A 19,274-nucleotide genomic window follows, 5' to 3' on the forward strand; every position below is an offset into this window, starting at 1 on the left:
CAAATTGATCCTTCACGGTGTCAATTTGGGCAGTCCGGTCCTCAAGGGCGAATCATTCCTTTAAGTACCAGATTACCGCCGTATGGGGGGCAATATACCCTTTCATTGTCTCCACCAGGAGAACAACCATACGAGAGTTCACAACAGAATTCAGGTTATGCTGGAATTACAGCTAGCGGTTGGGTGCCAATACTGCCTCAACAACCAAGAGTTGTATACTCGATGCAACAATGTTTACCTATGTCAAATACACCAACTACGCCGGCTATTGTGATGGTGTCACAAGTACAAGCATTTCCTGTTGTATGCCAACCTCAGGTTTCTCAGGTCGTAATGCAATAGCCTCTTATCCCTGTGACTCAACTACAATCGCCAACTAGTGGAATGACACAGGCCCAAACAGGTACAATTACCCCTCATCTTGGTCAAACAGCCAGTATTGGACAACAACACATGGCTTCACAACCATGGCTGGTGCAATATCAACAACCGCAATTCCAGCAAGCTTACCAATGATCTGAGCAACAAATCTTTGCAAATAATGGGCAGCTGTATATTCAAAACAGTCAATATCAACCATTCCATAATGGTTATGCCCATCAACCTTACCAAAGTTACCAACATCAAATGCATTATGCCGGTATGCAAAGACCAAATGATCAGGCAATACCATCTTATCCTGGGTATGCTTTGCCAAACCTGAATCAACAGTTGCCCTTCGTGGTGACTTTAGAGTTACCAGATCTAAATCGGCTAACAAACGATCCAATTGCTTACACCCCATGGTGGCTAGCGATTCCACATAAAATTCCGTCAGATATTCCTAAATTTAATGGAAATCCAGGTGAAGACCCGTCGAATCATGTGATGAACTTTCATCTATGGTGTTCATCAAACACCCTAAACGATGATTCGATTAGGCTTCACCTTTTTCAGAGAACGTTAACTAGTCCGGAAGCAAAATGGTATATCGAATTACCTAGAGCTTCGTTTGATAACTTCAGTACCCTAGCCACAACCTTTTTAACCCATTTTCAGTTACCCATAAGGTACGAAATGGGAACAGAACTTCTTACTAATTTCAAGCAAACAACGGCCACTCACATATCCGATCATATTCATGAGTGGCGACGTCTTCGTAGAATGGTAAAAATGTACGTTCCTGATCAGCTTTTAGCTGAATGGTTTATTAAGTCATTATTACCTTCCATTACAGAACATGTGGCAAAGGGAGGGGTCATCACTAAAGAGCAAGTTATTGCTCGTGCGCAATATTCAGATTTGATTTATACTCAGTCTGGCACGCTCTACAATAAAATCCCTGACGCTCCCAGACTAGAATTTTCCATTCCTCCTCCTCCTAAATTGAATAATGACTCTCATGCCGCCATGGCGTGATTGGTACGACAAACACAAAATCGACAAAGGCTACATCTAAAAAGGCCCATAAGATTTCTAGTCAAAATGAAAATGAGGAACTTCTTGCCTCGGAATTAAATGCCATGTCTACTGACAAAGGCAAAGAAACCAAGAAACTAGGAGGCAAGAAGAAAAAGAAAGGGAAGAAGAAAAAACGGGAAGAGTTGTCTCCTGAAAAATCTTCTGCAAACCCCTCCGGAAATAGGAAACCGAGTCATCCATGCTTTATATGTGATGAGGATCATTGGACGAGCGATTGTCCACATAAAGCCGAGCTTAAGAAATTGTCCAAGAGTTCAAAAACCTCGGCGGTATTGACAGATCCGTTTCCGAATCCAGGAACAAATCTGGTTGCTAGTAATAACGCTTCCTCATCGCAAGTGCTAATGTTGTCTGTTTCAAAGCAACAAAATGATGCTTTGATATCGACAAGGAATAAAGATTATGGGAATCCACAGATGTCGAACAACAAGGATAATGATCAACCTAGTAGTTTGACAACAACTTCGACAGAAGTTGTGCCACCCATCATCCCTGAGCTAACGATAAAGCCACCAAAGGGAGTAGTACACAAATCGACATTTAATCCTCGTGCCAGAGCAGCACAGCATTATAATATAGTGTAAGATCTGGCCCTATCGCCATTCGCTATGTCGACACTTGAGGTACTACTAAATTTCCCCTCCCAAAAGCAGGCTTTATTATCAGCGATAGGTGGGATTGACCCAACGGATTCCAATCTTGTGTCCTTTAATCATAAAGGATATGACCCTCAGTTACTAGCTCAACTAGCTTTCCTCATTCAAGTGAAAGCCCTCAACAAGACTGTTCATCGAACAATTATTGATGAGGGGGCATCTACATGTATTATGTCGATGAGTTGCTGGAAAACTTTAGGATCTCCAACCTTGTCGTGATCTTCGACAACATTAAAATCATTTGATGGATGAACATACACCCCATACGGGATTTTAAGTAACTTTCAAGTCAAACTGGGGGGCAAAATAATAGAAATAGATGTTGAAGTAATTGACGGAAACCTCGATTACAACATCCTACTGGGAAGGCCATGGATTTATGCCATGGCCACTATTGTGTCAACATACTTCAGAAAGGTTTCATTTCCTTTCCAAGGAGGAATTACAATCGTTGACCAACAAACCTTCCTCCCCAATAGTTCACAAGTTACGGGAAGCATTCCATCCACGGAAGCCCTCATTCGCTTCAAAATATCGAAGTAGACCTACTAAAAGACCCTACATTGATGGGGAATTTTTCCCTACCGCCTCCAAACAATCTGGCGGAAGTGGCCACGGTGGGAACCTGCAACATGATGTATTCTAGATTCAGAAGATTCCTGAACATTTTGTCAGCATGGATCATCGCCATAATAGAAATATTGTAGCAATCAATTTTCTTGGCCTGGGGGGCAAACCCAAATCAACGCTCATCGAGTGTTTGGATAGATAGGTCTAAGGAATATGGCACCTCTTCAAATCCTTGGTCACAAGTACATTATACAGACGAAGGAATTGTTCAGTCAATGATGATTGACGGGGCACCATGGGAAGATTACCACCATCGTTCCCATCTTCCTGATTACCACGAATATTATTCCAGCAACCTTAATCATCCTTCAGTTTTGGATTTTCTATCAAATACTATAAATATGGTGGATTCTGAGGATAGTTCTTTTCCTGTGTCAACCTCATTAAAAAATGAAACAACTCCCTTTCCAAATCGAGTCTTTCAAAGATCTCGAAGGTAAACCTTCATTCCAACCACCGTGTTGAATGCAATGAAGCTTGGGGGGCATGCACCTTAATTTGCGTTATTATGATGGGGGCATGCAAACTTATCATGAGCAGTGTTACCGCAGGGTTCAAGCTCGTTAAAAAATAAACCTAGCCACGAGTAGTTTTTATGTAGAGTTCAAGCTTGTTAAAAATTAAACATATTAAAGCAATGAGCAAATGTTTCCCCCAAAGTTTAAGCTCACTGATTAAAAAATGAACCAATTTCCGATAAATAACCATCATGAATGCATTATCATCAGCCTTTGAAGCCTTGGTCGTGTTATCATCATCACCTCCACTCTGTTTTGGCTGATCATGCACCTCCATTTGATTGTTTACCCTTTTTTAGGAACAGCTGTGAAGAGTGATCCTGTTAGCCATATTTGTGACACTGTCGTGATTGGAAAACTCCAAACCTTACCTGGAATCAGATGCTACCCGAATTTATCACTCGTTCCTCGAAAAACGAGTCTCCTTTAAGCTCTTTTCATCTGACTCGTAAAATATGAAAATATGGCCGAGAAATTGGCCTCTCTAGCTCATTAAAGTGACCGGAAGTGCTATCCCTCCTCTAGATTTTAATCTTTTTGGACCTGAGGTATTATTACACAAAACGATCGAGCGCTTGTTTTGTTCGGCTCGTTAAAATTACTGAAAATTCATCCCTTTCGTATTATTTTATACTTTTTTAGACCTAAGGGATTATATGATGAAAAAGGATTATTGGAGTTTTCTTTATGTCCCTTTCAGACTCTCTAAAATGGAAAAGGACCGAGTTATCTTTGTCATTAAACTCGTTAAAACCTACTAGCGACAAACTTGTCCATACAGACAAGAACGAGTTTCACTATCGCTAGGCTCGTTAAAACATAGTGATGGGTTTGCCCGAAGGGAAAATTATAGAACAAGCATATGTTATCCTCCTCAAGCTTGACAAAAATAAAGAGGTACTGGTCAGCAATGACTGGGGAAAAATTGGGAAGAAAACTTGAAGAAACTTTATTGGTAGCAAGTCGCTCTTGAACATGACACTTTCACTCCGCATCCGAGTCAGGTTGGGTTGTTCCATTCACTGGTCATATCACCATTGGTCCATCACACCATCCACATTTGGGGTTAACGCTACCAATCCATCATGTCAGTGTCACCGGTATGTTCAAGAGAAGTCGCTCAGAGAATTCACCTGTGTCTCATCCACTACAATACATTTACGCTCCATTCTTTCATGACCGCCACCCTGAACCTTATATCATTAGATCTTTTTCACCTCCATTAAAATCATTTGCTCCATTCCATGTCATAGATGTGGGATTCATTAAGGCCCTCCTATGATATATCGCTTCTTGTCGACATCAGATCATATTCCAGGAAGTCGATCTAGGAACAACCCTTTTAGTACTTTGAAGCTTGCATGCCTCAATGGCAAGTTTCTCACTTCTGGCAACAGGTTTACATCAATGGCCTTCGACCGAAAGATTTTGCGTGGTGTTCGATGCCAAGTCCCTTTTTCACACCACGTGAATTGTACTGTTGTACCTTGAGGTTCATCTCATTATCGGTGATTCCTCTCGCGCCTGTTAACAGCTTACATCACTGGCTGATAATCAGGCGATGTCTTTCCATGTTCGATTCCAGAACATATCTCACATGGATCGAATTGTACTTTGAGTGAAGATCGAACGAGATTGAAGACCCCAGATCTAGTTTCATCCATCCGAGCTATGATATATATTCAAGAAAATAAAGACATCAAATGTACATCATTGCTGCATAGATAATCATCCAATCTAAGGGATGATGGCTCTACCAGAATAATCAGTCTGCACACAGACGATTGTCTATCCTATGTACATGAAAATGAATTTATAAAACTGAGCATGGGAATGCCCGCCTTAGCTAGATCATGAAAATATTATGAAGATAATGTATTGTATTGTATCTTATTACAGGTCACCTTCCAGCTTGAAAAAACTTCGGATCCTCATGATAAAGCATTTCACCCGACATCAAAACATTAATGACCTCATGCTTTAGGGGGCAATTGTTATAGACATTTTTGGGCACTACAACCCCAATCATATATGTCCATAAACCAAGGGCTCCTAAGTCCCTAAAAGTGTTGTTTCACATCCCAAAGGAATAAGGTCAGCTGATTACATCATCTCCCAGAAGTTCTCCACAGAAAACTGCTCAGAACTGGTCAAATCTAGACCATACAGACTTCCCAGTGCAGAAGGTGCAATGCATCCCACCTACCCAGAGTAAAAGGTGCGATGCATATTGGATAGCTCTTTTGCAAGGTGTGATGAGCGAGAGTGGACAAATGGCAGAGACAGTTTGCAAGGTGGTTCGACATGCAATCTTCCAGAAACTTCTCCTATGACACTTGCCTCTCTGAATTCGCCCAGGGATGAGTAAGAGATCATCAATCTCCAAGTGGAATCAAGAACTATTAGAGAGAGGACACTAATCAAATCTCAAAAGCTGACTCACCTCCCTGCAATCATCTATATATGGATCCCTCATCCCAGAGATCCAAAGGCTGGAATTTTGTATCTTGTAAGGAAGTGTTGTTGGTTTCTTGGTGTAACATCATAGTGTTGGGTGATCTAAGCTTTTCATGAGGTGAAGAAGGGCTTTCTTGCTGAGAGGATGACGCTGGGTCAGAACAATTGGTTGTAATCCTCTTTCCTATTCTTGATATTAATAAAGCTATTCAAGTTTTCCTCCACATTCTTGTATGATTGATGATATATGCATTTGTGTGGTCAATATATATCTGGTCCTATATTGTTTATGATAGTAGATCTCTGTTCTTGGATAGTGTTATGCTGCTTTGATTCCACAGGTGCTATTTGAAGCTGGGTAGACGAGGAAGCGAGTGGAAAAGATCTATCAGAAGGGAGAGGAATCAAGCAAGGAACCAAGCGCAAGACAGAGGTTGGTCTCCTTTGTTCCTCTCTTATCTACTTCTCATAAAGGAAAACAGAAGTAGTTTTAGTTTGTTTGTTTCTAAGATAGCTACCAGTCTTAGTGGGACTAGAAGCTCTACATAGACACTAGATTTCCCGATAACACAGACAAAGACAAGAAAACAACTCATCAACCAGATAATCAAGAAACAACCGGTTTTCTTCCAAATTTACGTAGAAGCCCATGTTCCAACTCGATCAGTGCGTTGATCCTAGTTTATGTTCCTTCCATGAAGAGTTCCACCTCGAGAAATCTTGTTCAGATTGGAAGCAAGTCGTTACCTTTGTCTACAGTCATCCACTCGATGCGGAAGGTGATATGCAGGAGCAGCTGGAAGACACTAATGATAATGAAGAGGTTGCACCTAATGAAACACCAAGTTTTGGGCATGTGGTGAATTCGTATCAGTGCTCGCAAGTAATCTTGAAGATGAAAACCAAGAAGCAGCCCCAAAAGAAAAATGATCGTTATAATCTTTAGGAGTAAATGGGCTCCCCCTACACTTGGGGAAATGCAAGATAAAGTGAGCTAGTTGATAAAGAAGGCCGATCCACCGGCTATCTCAAAGCAACAAACACAAAGCAAGTCTAGGAAGACAGTGGTGGATAAGAGTACATCCATGAGAAGCAAGTTGCAGAACACTCCGTTGGACAGCACGAACATCCATTCCACCCTGGACACCTCGGTGAGTCTACCACCTCTAGACTATAACATAGTCAATGACATGAAGAAAACTTGGGCGAACATCAGTTTGTTCGAGTTAGCCAAAGTCCAAAGTCAGCGAGATATCCTGCTGCGTATGTTGGGAAAAATCGCAGCATACATCGTAGCCTCTACCAACAAGGGAGCATGCACAACTCCCAGATCACTATCTATGTGCTCAATACACTCCAGATGGAAGAAGCAAACTCAGGTTGCCCCCCATTTCTGCTTTCATTTGAATTTTTCAACTACAATGTTCACAACTACTTAGTTGATTTTGGTAAGACGGCGAATGCCATGCTGCTCTCCATTGCTAAGAAGATCAATGCATGATGGAGCGAAACATCTACGAGAATCATCCAACTTGATAGAACCTCAGTACCAGCCATTGGTGAACTTCGAGATGTGATCATCCAACTATCCCATTACAGTCGATTCCACCAATGCATCAACATAGTTTTTGTGGACATACCAAAAGCATATGGCTTGCTACTCAACAGAGACTAGTCCAGCAAGCTAGATGGATATTTTTCTATAGACTGGTCTCACATGTGGCTTCCATACAAGGGAAGGCATAACCAAATCTAGGTTTTATCCAAGAGGTATATGAAACACAATGTCACTCCCCTTAACAGCAAGAATGAACCGTTGGCCTTCGTAAAACTCATGTTTGGCAACTACCTCCTGGAAAAGACATTGGAGTTTTATCCTACATGGCCAGCTCCAACCTCATCAGACAAGTAGTTGGGACTCCTTCCTTGCCCAAATGATGATAATGATACTTGTACAATTTTTTTTTTTTCCGATAGTAGCAGTTGTAGCAACAACGGTAGTAGCAGTAGTACTAGCACACCAAACCGTCCATATACAGACACGTTGTGGACCATGAGTCTTGACAGATCGGGAACACATGATGGCTCAAGGACTGAGTGTATCTCAATTATCCAAAACAATAAAAAATGCATGATTTCGAGCCTTTTGAAGTTCTAAGGCACAAACAACGACGCTAAGTATGAAGCACTCATGTTGAACATACAAAATACCAACACTACGAACGAACAAAGCAACCTAGGAATCTACCACGATCTGAAGACGACCAATCTTGGTACAAGATACATACTACAAAGCGACAAATCATTCACTGCTTGATCGAACAATACCGGGATGGGCCTGCACAAGTAGATGATGACATGAGTACACATTGCACACGAGCAATCCAACATGAGATTTTGAGTAAAGGAGGAGAAAATTCATTGCAGAAAAGAACAGGTAACACATACATGTTGTTTGCACTCCTTTCACCGAAAAGATTGAATAACATTTTAAGTGTTTGGATTACTTGCAAATTTTTTCATCATACTTGGTTTTCTAACTTAAATCTTTCACATAAGAAATCTGGGGAAATCCTCTTACGCATTGACTTCAAAAACTTGAACCCATCCTAGAATAAAAACAAATACCCCGTGCCATCATCCGAGCCCATGTTGCACATAGTACCTGAAACAGTGGTGTTGTCTTCACTTGAAGGTCTTCTAGAATGCCACTAGGTTCTGGTAGCAGAGCTCGGTGGACTTGCACTGGTCTATGGGAGGCTTAGCCCACACACGTATCATTTGCAATCACTAGGTAGGAGGATTGACAACCTTCCTGCCAATTGTCAAGATCTCAAACATTATTTTTAGTAGGTCAGACCATGCCCATGCCATGTACATAGTCTGCTTGTTGCTTGTTCTTTCATTTCGTTTGTTTTGTTTATTATCTTTGCTTTTGCGTTGTTTGATTTTTCTTACTATTTTTATTCACGTTCATTTTGTTTGTTTGATATATCATTGTTTTTGTTTCCAAAAATAAGTGTTGTCAACTACTACATCCTGGATTTTGAATAGAGTATGTGGCTTAAATTTGAGGAAACTTGTGACACTGCAACACTTGGACAATCTTATGTTCGCTTTCTCTATGCTTGGTTGTAACTTTTGGCTAATGAAGTCCTGATGGAAAATACAAACCATCTGCAAGGGAAGTTTCATTCCAACCATGAACCTGTGTCCACACTTGGAAGCCCCATGCCTGTACTCAGCCTTCTGCTCTGTGTGTTCAAGCTCATCCAACTAGTAGAAATGGAGAAGGGGAAAATCTAAATGATCACACCTATGTCAAATGTATTATATGCTTCTATGAAGGAATGACCTCTTCTGCTCTCAAAAAGTCAGGATCCCTCTTATGCCCCAAAAATAAATAAATTCCTATGCACAATCCTCTTGAAAAATACAAAGGCGAAAGAAGAGAAAGGCTTCCCGCGTAGAGAGGTGAAGTGTGCAAATCCATCATGGTACAGACCAGGCTCGCTGGCAGTGGAGCAATGTATGTTTCATACATGACTCTGTCGGGGTACTGTCTAGGCCTGTTGGTAGCGGAGCAACACCAGAGATGAAAACTTATACTCTGAAAATCTTCAACTCGCAAGCTAAACTACCCTTCCTGGATTCGAAACACTGAGATCTAAGCTGAACTTTTGATTGTGTTTGACTGAGTGGCAAAGGGTGAACCATGTATGTCCATGGGGTAAGTGGGGAAACAAAGTAGTAACCCACATAGAGATTCAATACTCCTCGAAAGACCAAGGTCCTATGCTAAAAATGAACCAAAACAAAGAAGCTCGAGTTCTACCAGTGTCTCACCAAGTGTTGTAGTGCTACAACCACCCTCCAAAATTTTAGCCTACACTAATTTTAGCACCTCCTTTGAAGAGTCTCACTTGAAGACTATACACAATCAGGTTCACTCTGTGAGCTCGTGTGAGTCTTTACATTCGTCTTTCTTTTTCATTACATTCAAGTCTCTACATGTTGATGTCTAAGTCATGCTTGCGACCATGTTCTGGTTATGCTAAAAGTCTTCGCTTCATATGTTCTTGTTGTGTTCGCTATGAAAGCATCCGTCGCACCCACACATGGAGTCACATTCACTATCATGCAAGCGTCGTCTCGATCAATGAACAATCAATCACAAGTGTCGTGCTTGTCACTTACACCGTTGGTCAGTCATGTTGAACATGTGTGTCTAGATGGTTTGGTCGTTTCGTCGTTAAGTCATGCAAGTGTGTGTTTGTATGATCACCTATGCATATTTCGATTGTTCACACACTTAGCCATTTTTTCTAAATTTCTTATGACCAGACTCCCCTCTAAATTTCAGACCATCACCCTGCCATCGACTCGATCGACTATCAACTAGAACAATGCAAAATAACCAAGCTAGTCTTTTCAAGTTGTGTTTCCCACAAGAAATTCAATCAACTCTCATGCTAGCCACCCAGACAATAAGACCTGACAGTCACCCCGGGACTAACTCCCCTAAAAAATTACGCAGAGGCCACTGATCTCACCTGCTCAACTGACTGAGGAAATTGCAAGAACAAGCTAGACAGACACCAAGTGCTCATCCCTTTCTCCCTCAGAAAATTGTGCAATATTCCCAGTGATTCATCCCGACAGCCGACCAACTGTTCATCTCAGAAATTGTGCAATGTTCATGATCAGGCCTCCCACTGCCCATCAATCAACTCAGCTCAGAAATTGTGCAATGTTCATGAGCAGGCCTCCCATTGCCTATCAGTCAGCTCAGCTCAGAAATTGCATAGAGGTGATCAGCAGGCCAGCCTCTCGGCCTCAATGAAGTTTTCCTTTTCAGCAACCCCTAGCAGCAGACTTCCAATTCCCTCCAAGAATTACGCAATTTCTACTGCTAGTGACTCCAACAGCCAACTGGCAGTTTCATCTAGGAATCGCGTAGTTTTGGCTGCCATTGACCCAGCAGCCAACTGATAGTTCCCTTTAGGAATTGTGTAGTTTTGGCTGCCAGTCTCTCGAGAAGTTCCCCAAAAAACCTGCACAATCCCTGCCTACTAACCCTTCATGCAACCTGGCCCATTCCTCTAGAGAATTGCACAAATCTGGCTGTCCAGCCCCTCTTCCCATTTGTTCTGAAAAATGCATATAGCATTCTTGCCTTGCCTTCCAGCAGCCCAGACTATCCCTCCCAAAAATTGCACAATTTTTCCTCCCAACTGAGTCAGACCTCACAGGTAGTCACTGTCATCTCAGATTGCCTATCTCCATCACTCAATGACTCTTGTGCAGTTTTCATCATTAGTGCCCAGAGTCGTCATCCCACTTCACAACCTTGCTGCCTCTCTCGGTCACCTGCATCCTAAATGATCATTTGTCATGGTAGATGAGAAGGTTTTGGATTTAATGTCATCTCGTCGTGAGTGACTACAAGTACAGGTACACCAACAAACATGGAAATACAAAGAATGGGATGAACGAAGGTAGCACATGCAGAATGACAGGTTCACCAATGGACGAATGAACGAAGCATGCGAGGTGGAAAAACACGATGGACTTGCACCTTCGCGAACAGATGAGCCTGTCAAGCCTTCCAACAATCTAGCAAGGAACACCATGCTAAAGCTACATGAAGTGAACCAAGGACCATCGAAGACTCTGTGCACTTTTCCATGTGGAGGTGAAGCTATAAAACACCATGAAGACATCCATCACCCAACAGCACTATAGCTCGACATGTACTCCAGTAGCAGCACGAATGTACCAGCATTGTCATGTTAAGTCATGTCGAGTCACGTCATGAGTCATGTCACCCACATCTCCACTATGGGCTTGTTTTCAATCAATGTGATGTAACGTGGAAGTCCAAGACACCCACTTGTTGAATAAAGAGTCATGTAAGTCGAAATGTCATGGAAGTCAAACGGTCATGAGGGTAGTTGAACAGCCACAAGGCTCAGTTTCACCCTTGGCTATAAATACCCCCTCATTTATACCTGTAAAATAATTTTCCCCTCAACTCTTCCCACATAGCCAAGACAGTCTGTAATATTTTCTTTGAGCAGTAAGTAGTGGCTCCAACGACATGCACTTGGGGTTAGTGATGTATGGTGTAACGATGTGTCTTGGAACTTTCGCTTAATTCAAAAGCCTGCTAACAGGCCAGCACGTTTTGACACATGTATTGTATCTATTGTAAAACTGATCTTTAACACTTGTAATGCATGTTTCTTTAACCTGTGTTATACATCCAAACTGTTTCACTTGTTGTAATGCATAATCTATTAATGGAAATGAGTTGTACATGTTGTTAATGTTGTCTCGCCCGTGTAGACTACTCTCCCGGACATCAGAGAGACCTTTCACATGAAACTTTCTGTAACAATCGTTGCACTCGTTTGGACTGATCCATGAGTGCTATACATGTTATCTTACCTTGTATTTTGTGATTTCCGCATCTGTGTGGACTGCTCTGCCAAAATTTGTGCATGTCCTGTTGTGTTGTGTGTTCCTAACAGTGTTGGGACTACTGCCAATCGACCTAGAACTCACTCTCACCCTCTACCTTGACAGTGAAAGAAACATTGACATAAGTGAAACTTACACTCACCAAGCATGCGAAGCTCACTTCTTGAAGACAAAGAAAACTATTCTCTTGTGCTGACAAGAAAGAGTTGAGGAAAATCCTTAAGACAATGGCAATCAAGCCATCATACCAGATGGGACTCCCACACTAAATGGTGTGAGGTCTAGTTGGGACTTCATACTAGGGTGATCCCCTGAATGTTGGCGAGTCCAGTACCATCAACAGGTTCCCACTCAGTATATGAATCCAATCTTGGAGGTACAGTCTACAAGACCTTCTTCATTATCATCCCTAGAAGAAATGGTATCTATGTTGCTGTCAAGTATTGTTTATAGCATATTTTTAGTCTTATTACATAATCACCTTCAATAAATTTAACTTTCCATATTGCATTTAGTTTTGCACCATCTCTATCCTAGGTAACTATCTCCTCATCCTCATCTTTCCAAATATATTTTTCACGATGGCTTCTAACTCGTATTGACATTGCCTTCTCAAAAAATTCAATGAGTACTCACTAACCAACAGTTCAGATTTGGTAACAGCTAACAGTGAATTAAATAGTAGTATGAAGGCAACTAATGCCACCAAACTAGTGTAAACATCAATAGACAACAATATGTGTTTATGAAACTATGGATAGATCGAAACAAATATACTCAACTCTTAAAGAATTCAAGTTCTAGAAAAAGGTAAAATAATTTCACAAAAATCTGAGGAAAACTATACCAGATTTAAAAATGTGAATGCATGCAGTTAAAGTTTAAGACCCCAATCTTGTCAAAACATTCATTTTGAAACATTGTGCTTTTCCTCCATACTCAATCCACAATTTCACCCTCTATTCATAATTACATCAATTATCTTAATAATGTATTGGGTCAAGTACCCACCAATGAAGAAATCAAAGCTGTAATACCAATACATATTAGTGGAAAATATCCACGGCTTAATGGTTTCTAATTAAGTTTCGTAGGATTAATTTAGATAAGTTAATTCATATCATGATACTACTCAATATATTTCCTTGTTACGGAATAAAAAACCTTAGGGTATGGGTTTAGAACCCCAATAGATTGAAGGACATACACCAACAAGTAGCAAGAAAAGAAGCAGTCCTAATGCTTAAACTACTATAGTGGTATGAAGAGATAATAACTGTAGGTCCTACGTTTGAGGATGTTCACATAGGGTCCAAACCCTCTGCTTCCTCCAATGCTTCAAAACCTACAACTCATTCCAAAAAAGCATATATACTAGTACTAGTTCAAAGCATGTTTAAGATATGAACGTTAGATCATAAAAACATATAAATATAAAACATGAGATCATACATAATCAGATCATAACATGAATTAAATCATAAAGATCATAACTAATAGGAACAATACAAGGCTTATTTATTGATGTTTGTAAAGAAATATGGAAGAATACAACCTGATTCGACCATGACTCCAAGCGAAATGCTCCTTCAGATTTTTCCAGCCCAAGACTCAACAATCCTCTTTCAAATGCATACACATAGATGCCAAATAAAGGACATGGACATCTCTATGAGGAAATAAGGTTTTCCTATACCTGGGAGTGTAGGAGGCACATGGATAAATCAGACTTGATGAGGGACCAATTGGATATAATATCAATATCCTATCCTTCTCCCCCCTTAGGCCTTCCCATGAGGTGTATTTATATTACCCCAAAACAATTGTTTTAGTTGGGATATAGTTAGGCCACAGGCTCCTGTAGGTGGGCTTCCGGTGTAACCCGTAAACCCCACCCATAAAATAGGGATTTTATGTTTTTTAATAATTAAAATTATATACGCAGGTTGTGTATAGCTAGACCTGAGTGTGCATGTGCGTTTTGAAAGGCAGTCATGTATGGAATTTAAAATAATGTTTTTTAGTAAAAGGACCAATTCTATAGGGAAAGGGCTACCACGGGCCATGACTTATAGCATCAAGTATACAAGGGTGATAAATGATGTTATAACATTCCTATTTACTCAAAAACTATATAATCATCATATAAATAAAAATCTAAGACATTGATAGAGATTCATGCACATACCTTTGGACATTCCTTGGACCAGAACTATATGCATGGATGAATGGTTAGGAGGAAGCTCAAAACACAATGGGTACAATTTTCCAATTAGAGGATGATTTTCACTTACATGATGTCATGAAGACCAGTTTATTCCTCCATTTTTTTGGTTAGCTCTTGAAAGTTATTTCCCTTAAATAGGAATGAAGGCCACACATAACCATCCTTAACATCACCATTACCATCAATAATTTCATAGTAGATAATTTGACCATCATGCTTAGGCAGTGATTCTCGTAGAGGTGAAGAAGATTTCAACCTTGACAACCTCGAAGCAACTTCAAATTATAGCATTGAAATCGTAATAAATTTTTAATCGATTTCTTTTTCCACTATTAAAATGAAGAGGAAATTATATGCCTTAATGAAAGTAGAAAACTATAAGTGAAATTCAACTTAGAATTTACCTCCAAGTCAATAGGAGTAGGTGGAGTAGGAGAGTGTGGAATAAATATTTCCATCACATCAACTTCCCAAACTACCCAATCTTGAGTAGATGTTCTATGTGGGATGTCATGGGTTAGTTTATTCCTCCATGGGTGAGGGCCACCATTTGCATGCAAAAGATTCCCATATCAGGTTTTAGGTTTAACATGAAAACCATCCCTTATGGGTTCCCACTCAATAGATGAATCCAACCTTGGTGGTACAGTATGCAAGACCTTCTTCCCTTTCATCCCCGGGAGAAATGGTATCTCTGTTTCTTTCAAGTATTTCTTACAACAACTTTTCAATCTTATGCCAAAATCACCTTTAATAAATTCAACTTTCCAGCTTGCATTTAGTTTTTCACCATCTATATCCTAAGTAACTATCTCCTCATCCTCATTCTCTCAAAGATATTTTTCATGGTGGATTCTAAGTTGTACTGACATTTCCTTCTCAAAAAATTCCATGACTACTCACTAACCAACAATTCAGATTCTGTCACAGGAAATGATGAATTAAATAGTAGTCTAAAGGCAACTAATGCCACCAGTCTAGTGTAAACATCAACACACAACAAGATTTTTTTTATGAAACCATGAATAGATAGAAACAAAAAAACCTGACTCCTGAACAATTCAAATTACAGGAAGAAGTAAAACAATTTCAAGAAAATTTGAGGAAAACTATACCAAATTTAAAAATGTGAACACGTGCAGTTAAAGTTTCATACCCCCGAATCTTGTCAAAACATTCATTGTGAAACGGGGCACTTTTCCTCCAGACTCAACCCAAAATTTCATTCTCTATTCATAATGACACTAATTATCTCAATATTGTATCGGGCGAATTTTCCACTGGTGAAGCAATCATATTAGTGGAAAATATCCAGGGCCTAATGTTATATAGTTAACTTTTGTAGGATTAATTTAGATAAGGTAATTCATCACATGTTGCTACTCAATATGTTTTCTATTTACTGAAAAACTATATAATCATCATTTAAATAAAAATATTACGCATTGATAGAGATTCATGCACATACCTTTGGACATTCCTTATACCAGAACTATATGCATGGATGAATGGTTAGGATGAAGTTGCAAACATAATGGGTACAATTTTCAAGTCAAAGGATGATTTTCATAAACAATAATGTCATGAAGACCAGTTTCATGCTCCAATATTTTTGTGGTCTCTTGCAAGTTATTTCCCTTAAACATGAACGAAAACCACTCATAACCCTCCTAAACATCATCATTATCATCATTGGTTGCATACTAGATAATTCGACCATCAAACTTGGTCGGTGATTTTGGTAGAGGTGGATAAGCATACAACCACGACAATCCTAAAGAAACTTCATATTGTAGCTTTTAAAGAATAATAAAGTTGTAATCTATTTCTTTGTCCACACTATTAATATTAAGATGAAATGACGTGCCTTCATGAAATTATAAAACTATGTGTGAAATTTAACTTAGAAATTACCTCCAAGTCAACAGGAGTAGGTCAAGTCGGAGAGGGTGGAAGAAATACTTCCAACACATAAACTTCCCAAAGTACCCAATCTTGAGTAATTGTTATGTGTGGTATTTCATGGGTTACTTTTTTCCTCCATGGGGGAGGGCCACCATTTGCACGTAAAAAAAATCCCATATCGGGTTTTAATTTTAACATGAAAGCCATCCTTGATGGGTTCCGACTCAATAGATGAACCCAAACTTGGTGGTACAGTCTGCAAGACCTTCTTCCTTGTCATCCCTAGAAGAAATGGTATCTTTGTTGTTGTCAATTATTTGTTATAGAAGCTTTTCAATCTTATCACAAAATCACCTTCAATAAACTCAACTTTCCATCTTGCATTTAGTTTTTCACCATCTCTGTCCTCAATAACTATCTCCTTATCCTCATCCACCGAAATATATTTGTCATGCTGGCTTCTAAGTCATACTGATATTGCCCTCACAAAAATTCCATGACTATTCACCAACCAACAGTTGAGATTCTGTCACAAGAAACGATGAATTAACTAGTAGTCTGAAGGCAACTAACACTACTAGTCTAGTGTAAACATCAGCATACAACAAAATTTGTTTATGAGACTATGGATAGATAGAAAAAAAAAAACCTAACATCTAAAGAATTCAGATTCTAGAAAGAAGTAAAAAAAATTCAAAAAAAATTGAGGAAAAATATAACAAATTTAAAAATGCGAACATATGCAGTTAGAGTTTCAGACCCTCCAATCTCGTCAAAACATTCATTGTGAAATAGGGAATTTTAACTCCAAACTCAACCCACATTTTCACCCTCTCTTCAAAATTAAAATGATCATCTTAATAACCTGTTGGGCCAAGTTCCCACCAGTGAAGAAATCAAAGTTGTAATACCAATATATATTAGTGGAAAATATCTAAGTCCTAATTGTTTCTAATTAACTTTTGTAGAATTAATTTAGATAAGGTAATTCAACTCATGCTGCTACTCAATATATTTCCTATTTACTCAAAAACTATATAATCATCATATAAATAAAAAGCAAGGACATTGATAGATATGCATGCACATACCTTTGGATGTTCCTTGAACCAGAAGTATATGGATGAATGAATGGTTAGGAGGAAGATGAAAACGCAATGGGTACAATTTTCCAGTCTAAGGATGATTTTCACAAACAATGATTTCAGGAAGACCAATTTCTCCCTCTAATTTTTTGGTTAGCTCTTGCAAATTATTTCCCTTAAATAGGAACGAGGGCTACTCATAACCATCCTTAACAACACCATTATTATCACTAATTGCATTGTAGATAATTCAACCATCAGGTTTGCACAGTGATTCTCACAGAGGCGAAGAAGATTGCAACCATGACAACCCTAAAGCAACTTCATATTGTAGCTTTGATATCGTAATAATGGTAATCTATTTCTTTTTCCACACAATTAAAATGAAGAGGAGATGATATACCTTCATGAAAGTAGAAAAATATAAGCGAAATTCAAGTTAGAAATTAACTCCTGGTCAATAGGAGTAGGTTGAGTAGGAGAGGGTGGAACAAATATTTCCATGACACCAACTTCCTAAAGTACCCAATCTTGAGCAGTTGTTCTATGTGGGATGTCATGGGTTACTATGTTCCTCCATGGGGGAGGGTCACCATTTGCATGCAAAAAATTCCCATATCATGTTTTAAGTTTAGCATGAAATCCATCCCTGATGGATTCACACTCAATAGATGAATCCAACCTTAGTGGTACAGTTTACAAGACCACCTTCCCTTTCATCCCTAGAATAAACGATATCTTTGCTGCTATCAAGTATTTATTATAGAAAGTTTTAAATCTTATCATAGAATCACCTTCAATAAATTTAAATTTCCATCTTGCATTTAGTTTTGCACCATCTCTATCCTGAGTAACTATCTCCTCATCCTCATCTGCCCAAAGATATTTGTCATGGTGGCTTCTAAGTCATACTGAAATTGCGTTATCCAAAAATTCCATGACTACTCACTAACCAACAGTTCATATTTGTCACGGGAAATGATGAATTAAACAGTAGTCTTAACAATTCAAATTCCAAGAAGAAGTAAAACAATTTCAAAAAAAATTGAGGAAAACTATACCAGATTTAAAAATGTGAACACATGCAGTTAAATTTTCATATCTCCCAATCCTGTCAAAACATTCATTGTGAAACAGGGCACTTTGCCTCCAAACTCAACCCACCGTTTCACCCTCTATTAATGACATTGATTATCTTAATAATGTATTAGGCCAAGTTTGCACCAATGAATAAATCATAGTTGTAATACCAATATATATTAGTGGAAAATCTCCACGGATTCCTGCAAATATTTCAAAGAAGGCAAAACATTCTTACATATTCTCACATGCAAAAATCCTAGCGGGAGATACATCATGTAATAAAATGAAAAACCTGATAGAAAATCCCAGTGTTCAACCCTAGCGTGTACAAATAAATAAATGAAAGGTGGTTTCATTGAGTTAAATTTCATGTGGTGGGATGAACCGATGAAAACATTTTAATCATCTAACAGTTGATCTGACGGTTCATAGTAAGACAACAAACACAAGATGGGAGTTCATCCAAAAGGGAACACCTTACAACATAATTAACTAAATTATAACCCTATTTCTCCTTCAATGCCTATTACATCAAAATTAAATATATGATACCTAAGGAAGAAGCTTATTTAGATGAATATTGACTAACAAACATTAATATTTTTCCCAGAGAACTACTCAAGACATGGTGGATTAATAAGGCTAGTTTTATAAAATTTCCAAACAAAGAGTATCTGATGAATATGTTGCATACCCTTTTTCAATTAGTGATTTCTATGGGATGTCAGATTTATGTCTATCACAATTCCATGATATTCCATGAAGGTTG

The 19,274-nt window shown here is 39.1% G+C and overlaps 3 pseudogenes; all 3 read right to left on the bottom strand.

Moving 5' to 3' along the window:
- The window catches only part of LOC149180467 (uncharacterized), a 55,440-nt pseudogene extending 40,115 nt beyond the window's left edge, over nt 1-15,325 (bottom strand).
- A 2-nt stretch (nt 15,326-15,327) lies between these two features.
- Nucleotides 15,328-17,161, bottom strand: LOC149180468 (uncharacterized; annotated as a pseudogene).
- Nucleotides 17,162-17,194: 33 nt separating this feature from the next.
- LOC149180469 (uncharacterized) lies at nt 17,195-18,361 on the bottom strand (annotated as a pseudogene).
- Between the last annotated feature and the right edge of the window lie 913 nt (nt 18,362-19,274).

The sequence above is a fragment of the Pinus tabuliformis genome, chromosome 3_2 (assembly GCF_031772625.1).
Source record: "Pinus tabuliformis cultivar Carrire ecotype Pingquan chromosome 3_2, CPIR1, whole genome shotgun sequence".
Taxonomy (NCBI): Eukaryota; Viridiplantae; Streptophyta; class Pinopsida; order Pinales; family Pinaceae; genus Pinus; species Pinus tabuliformis.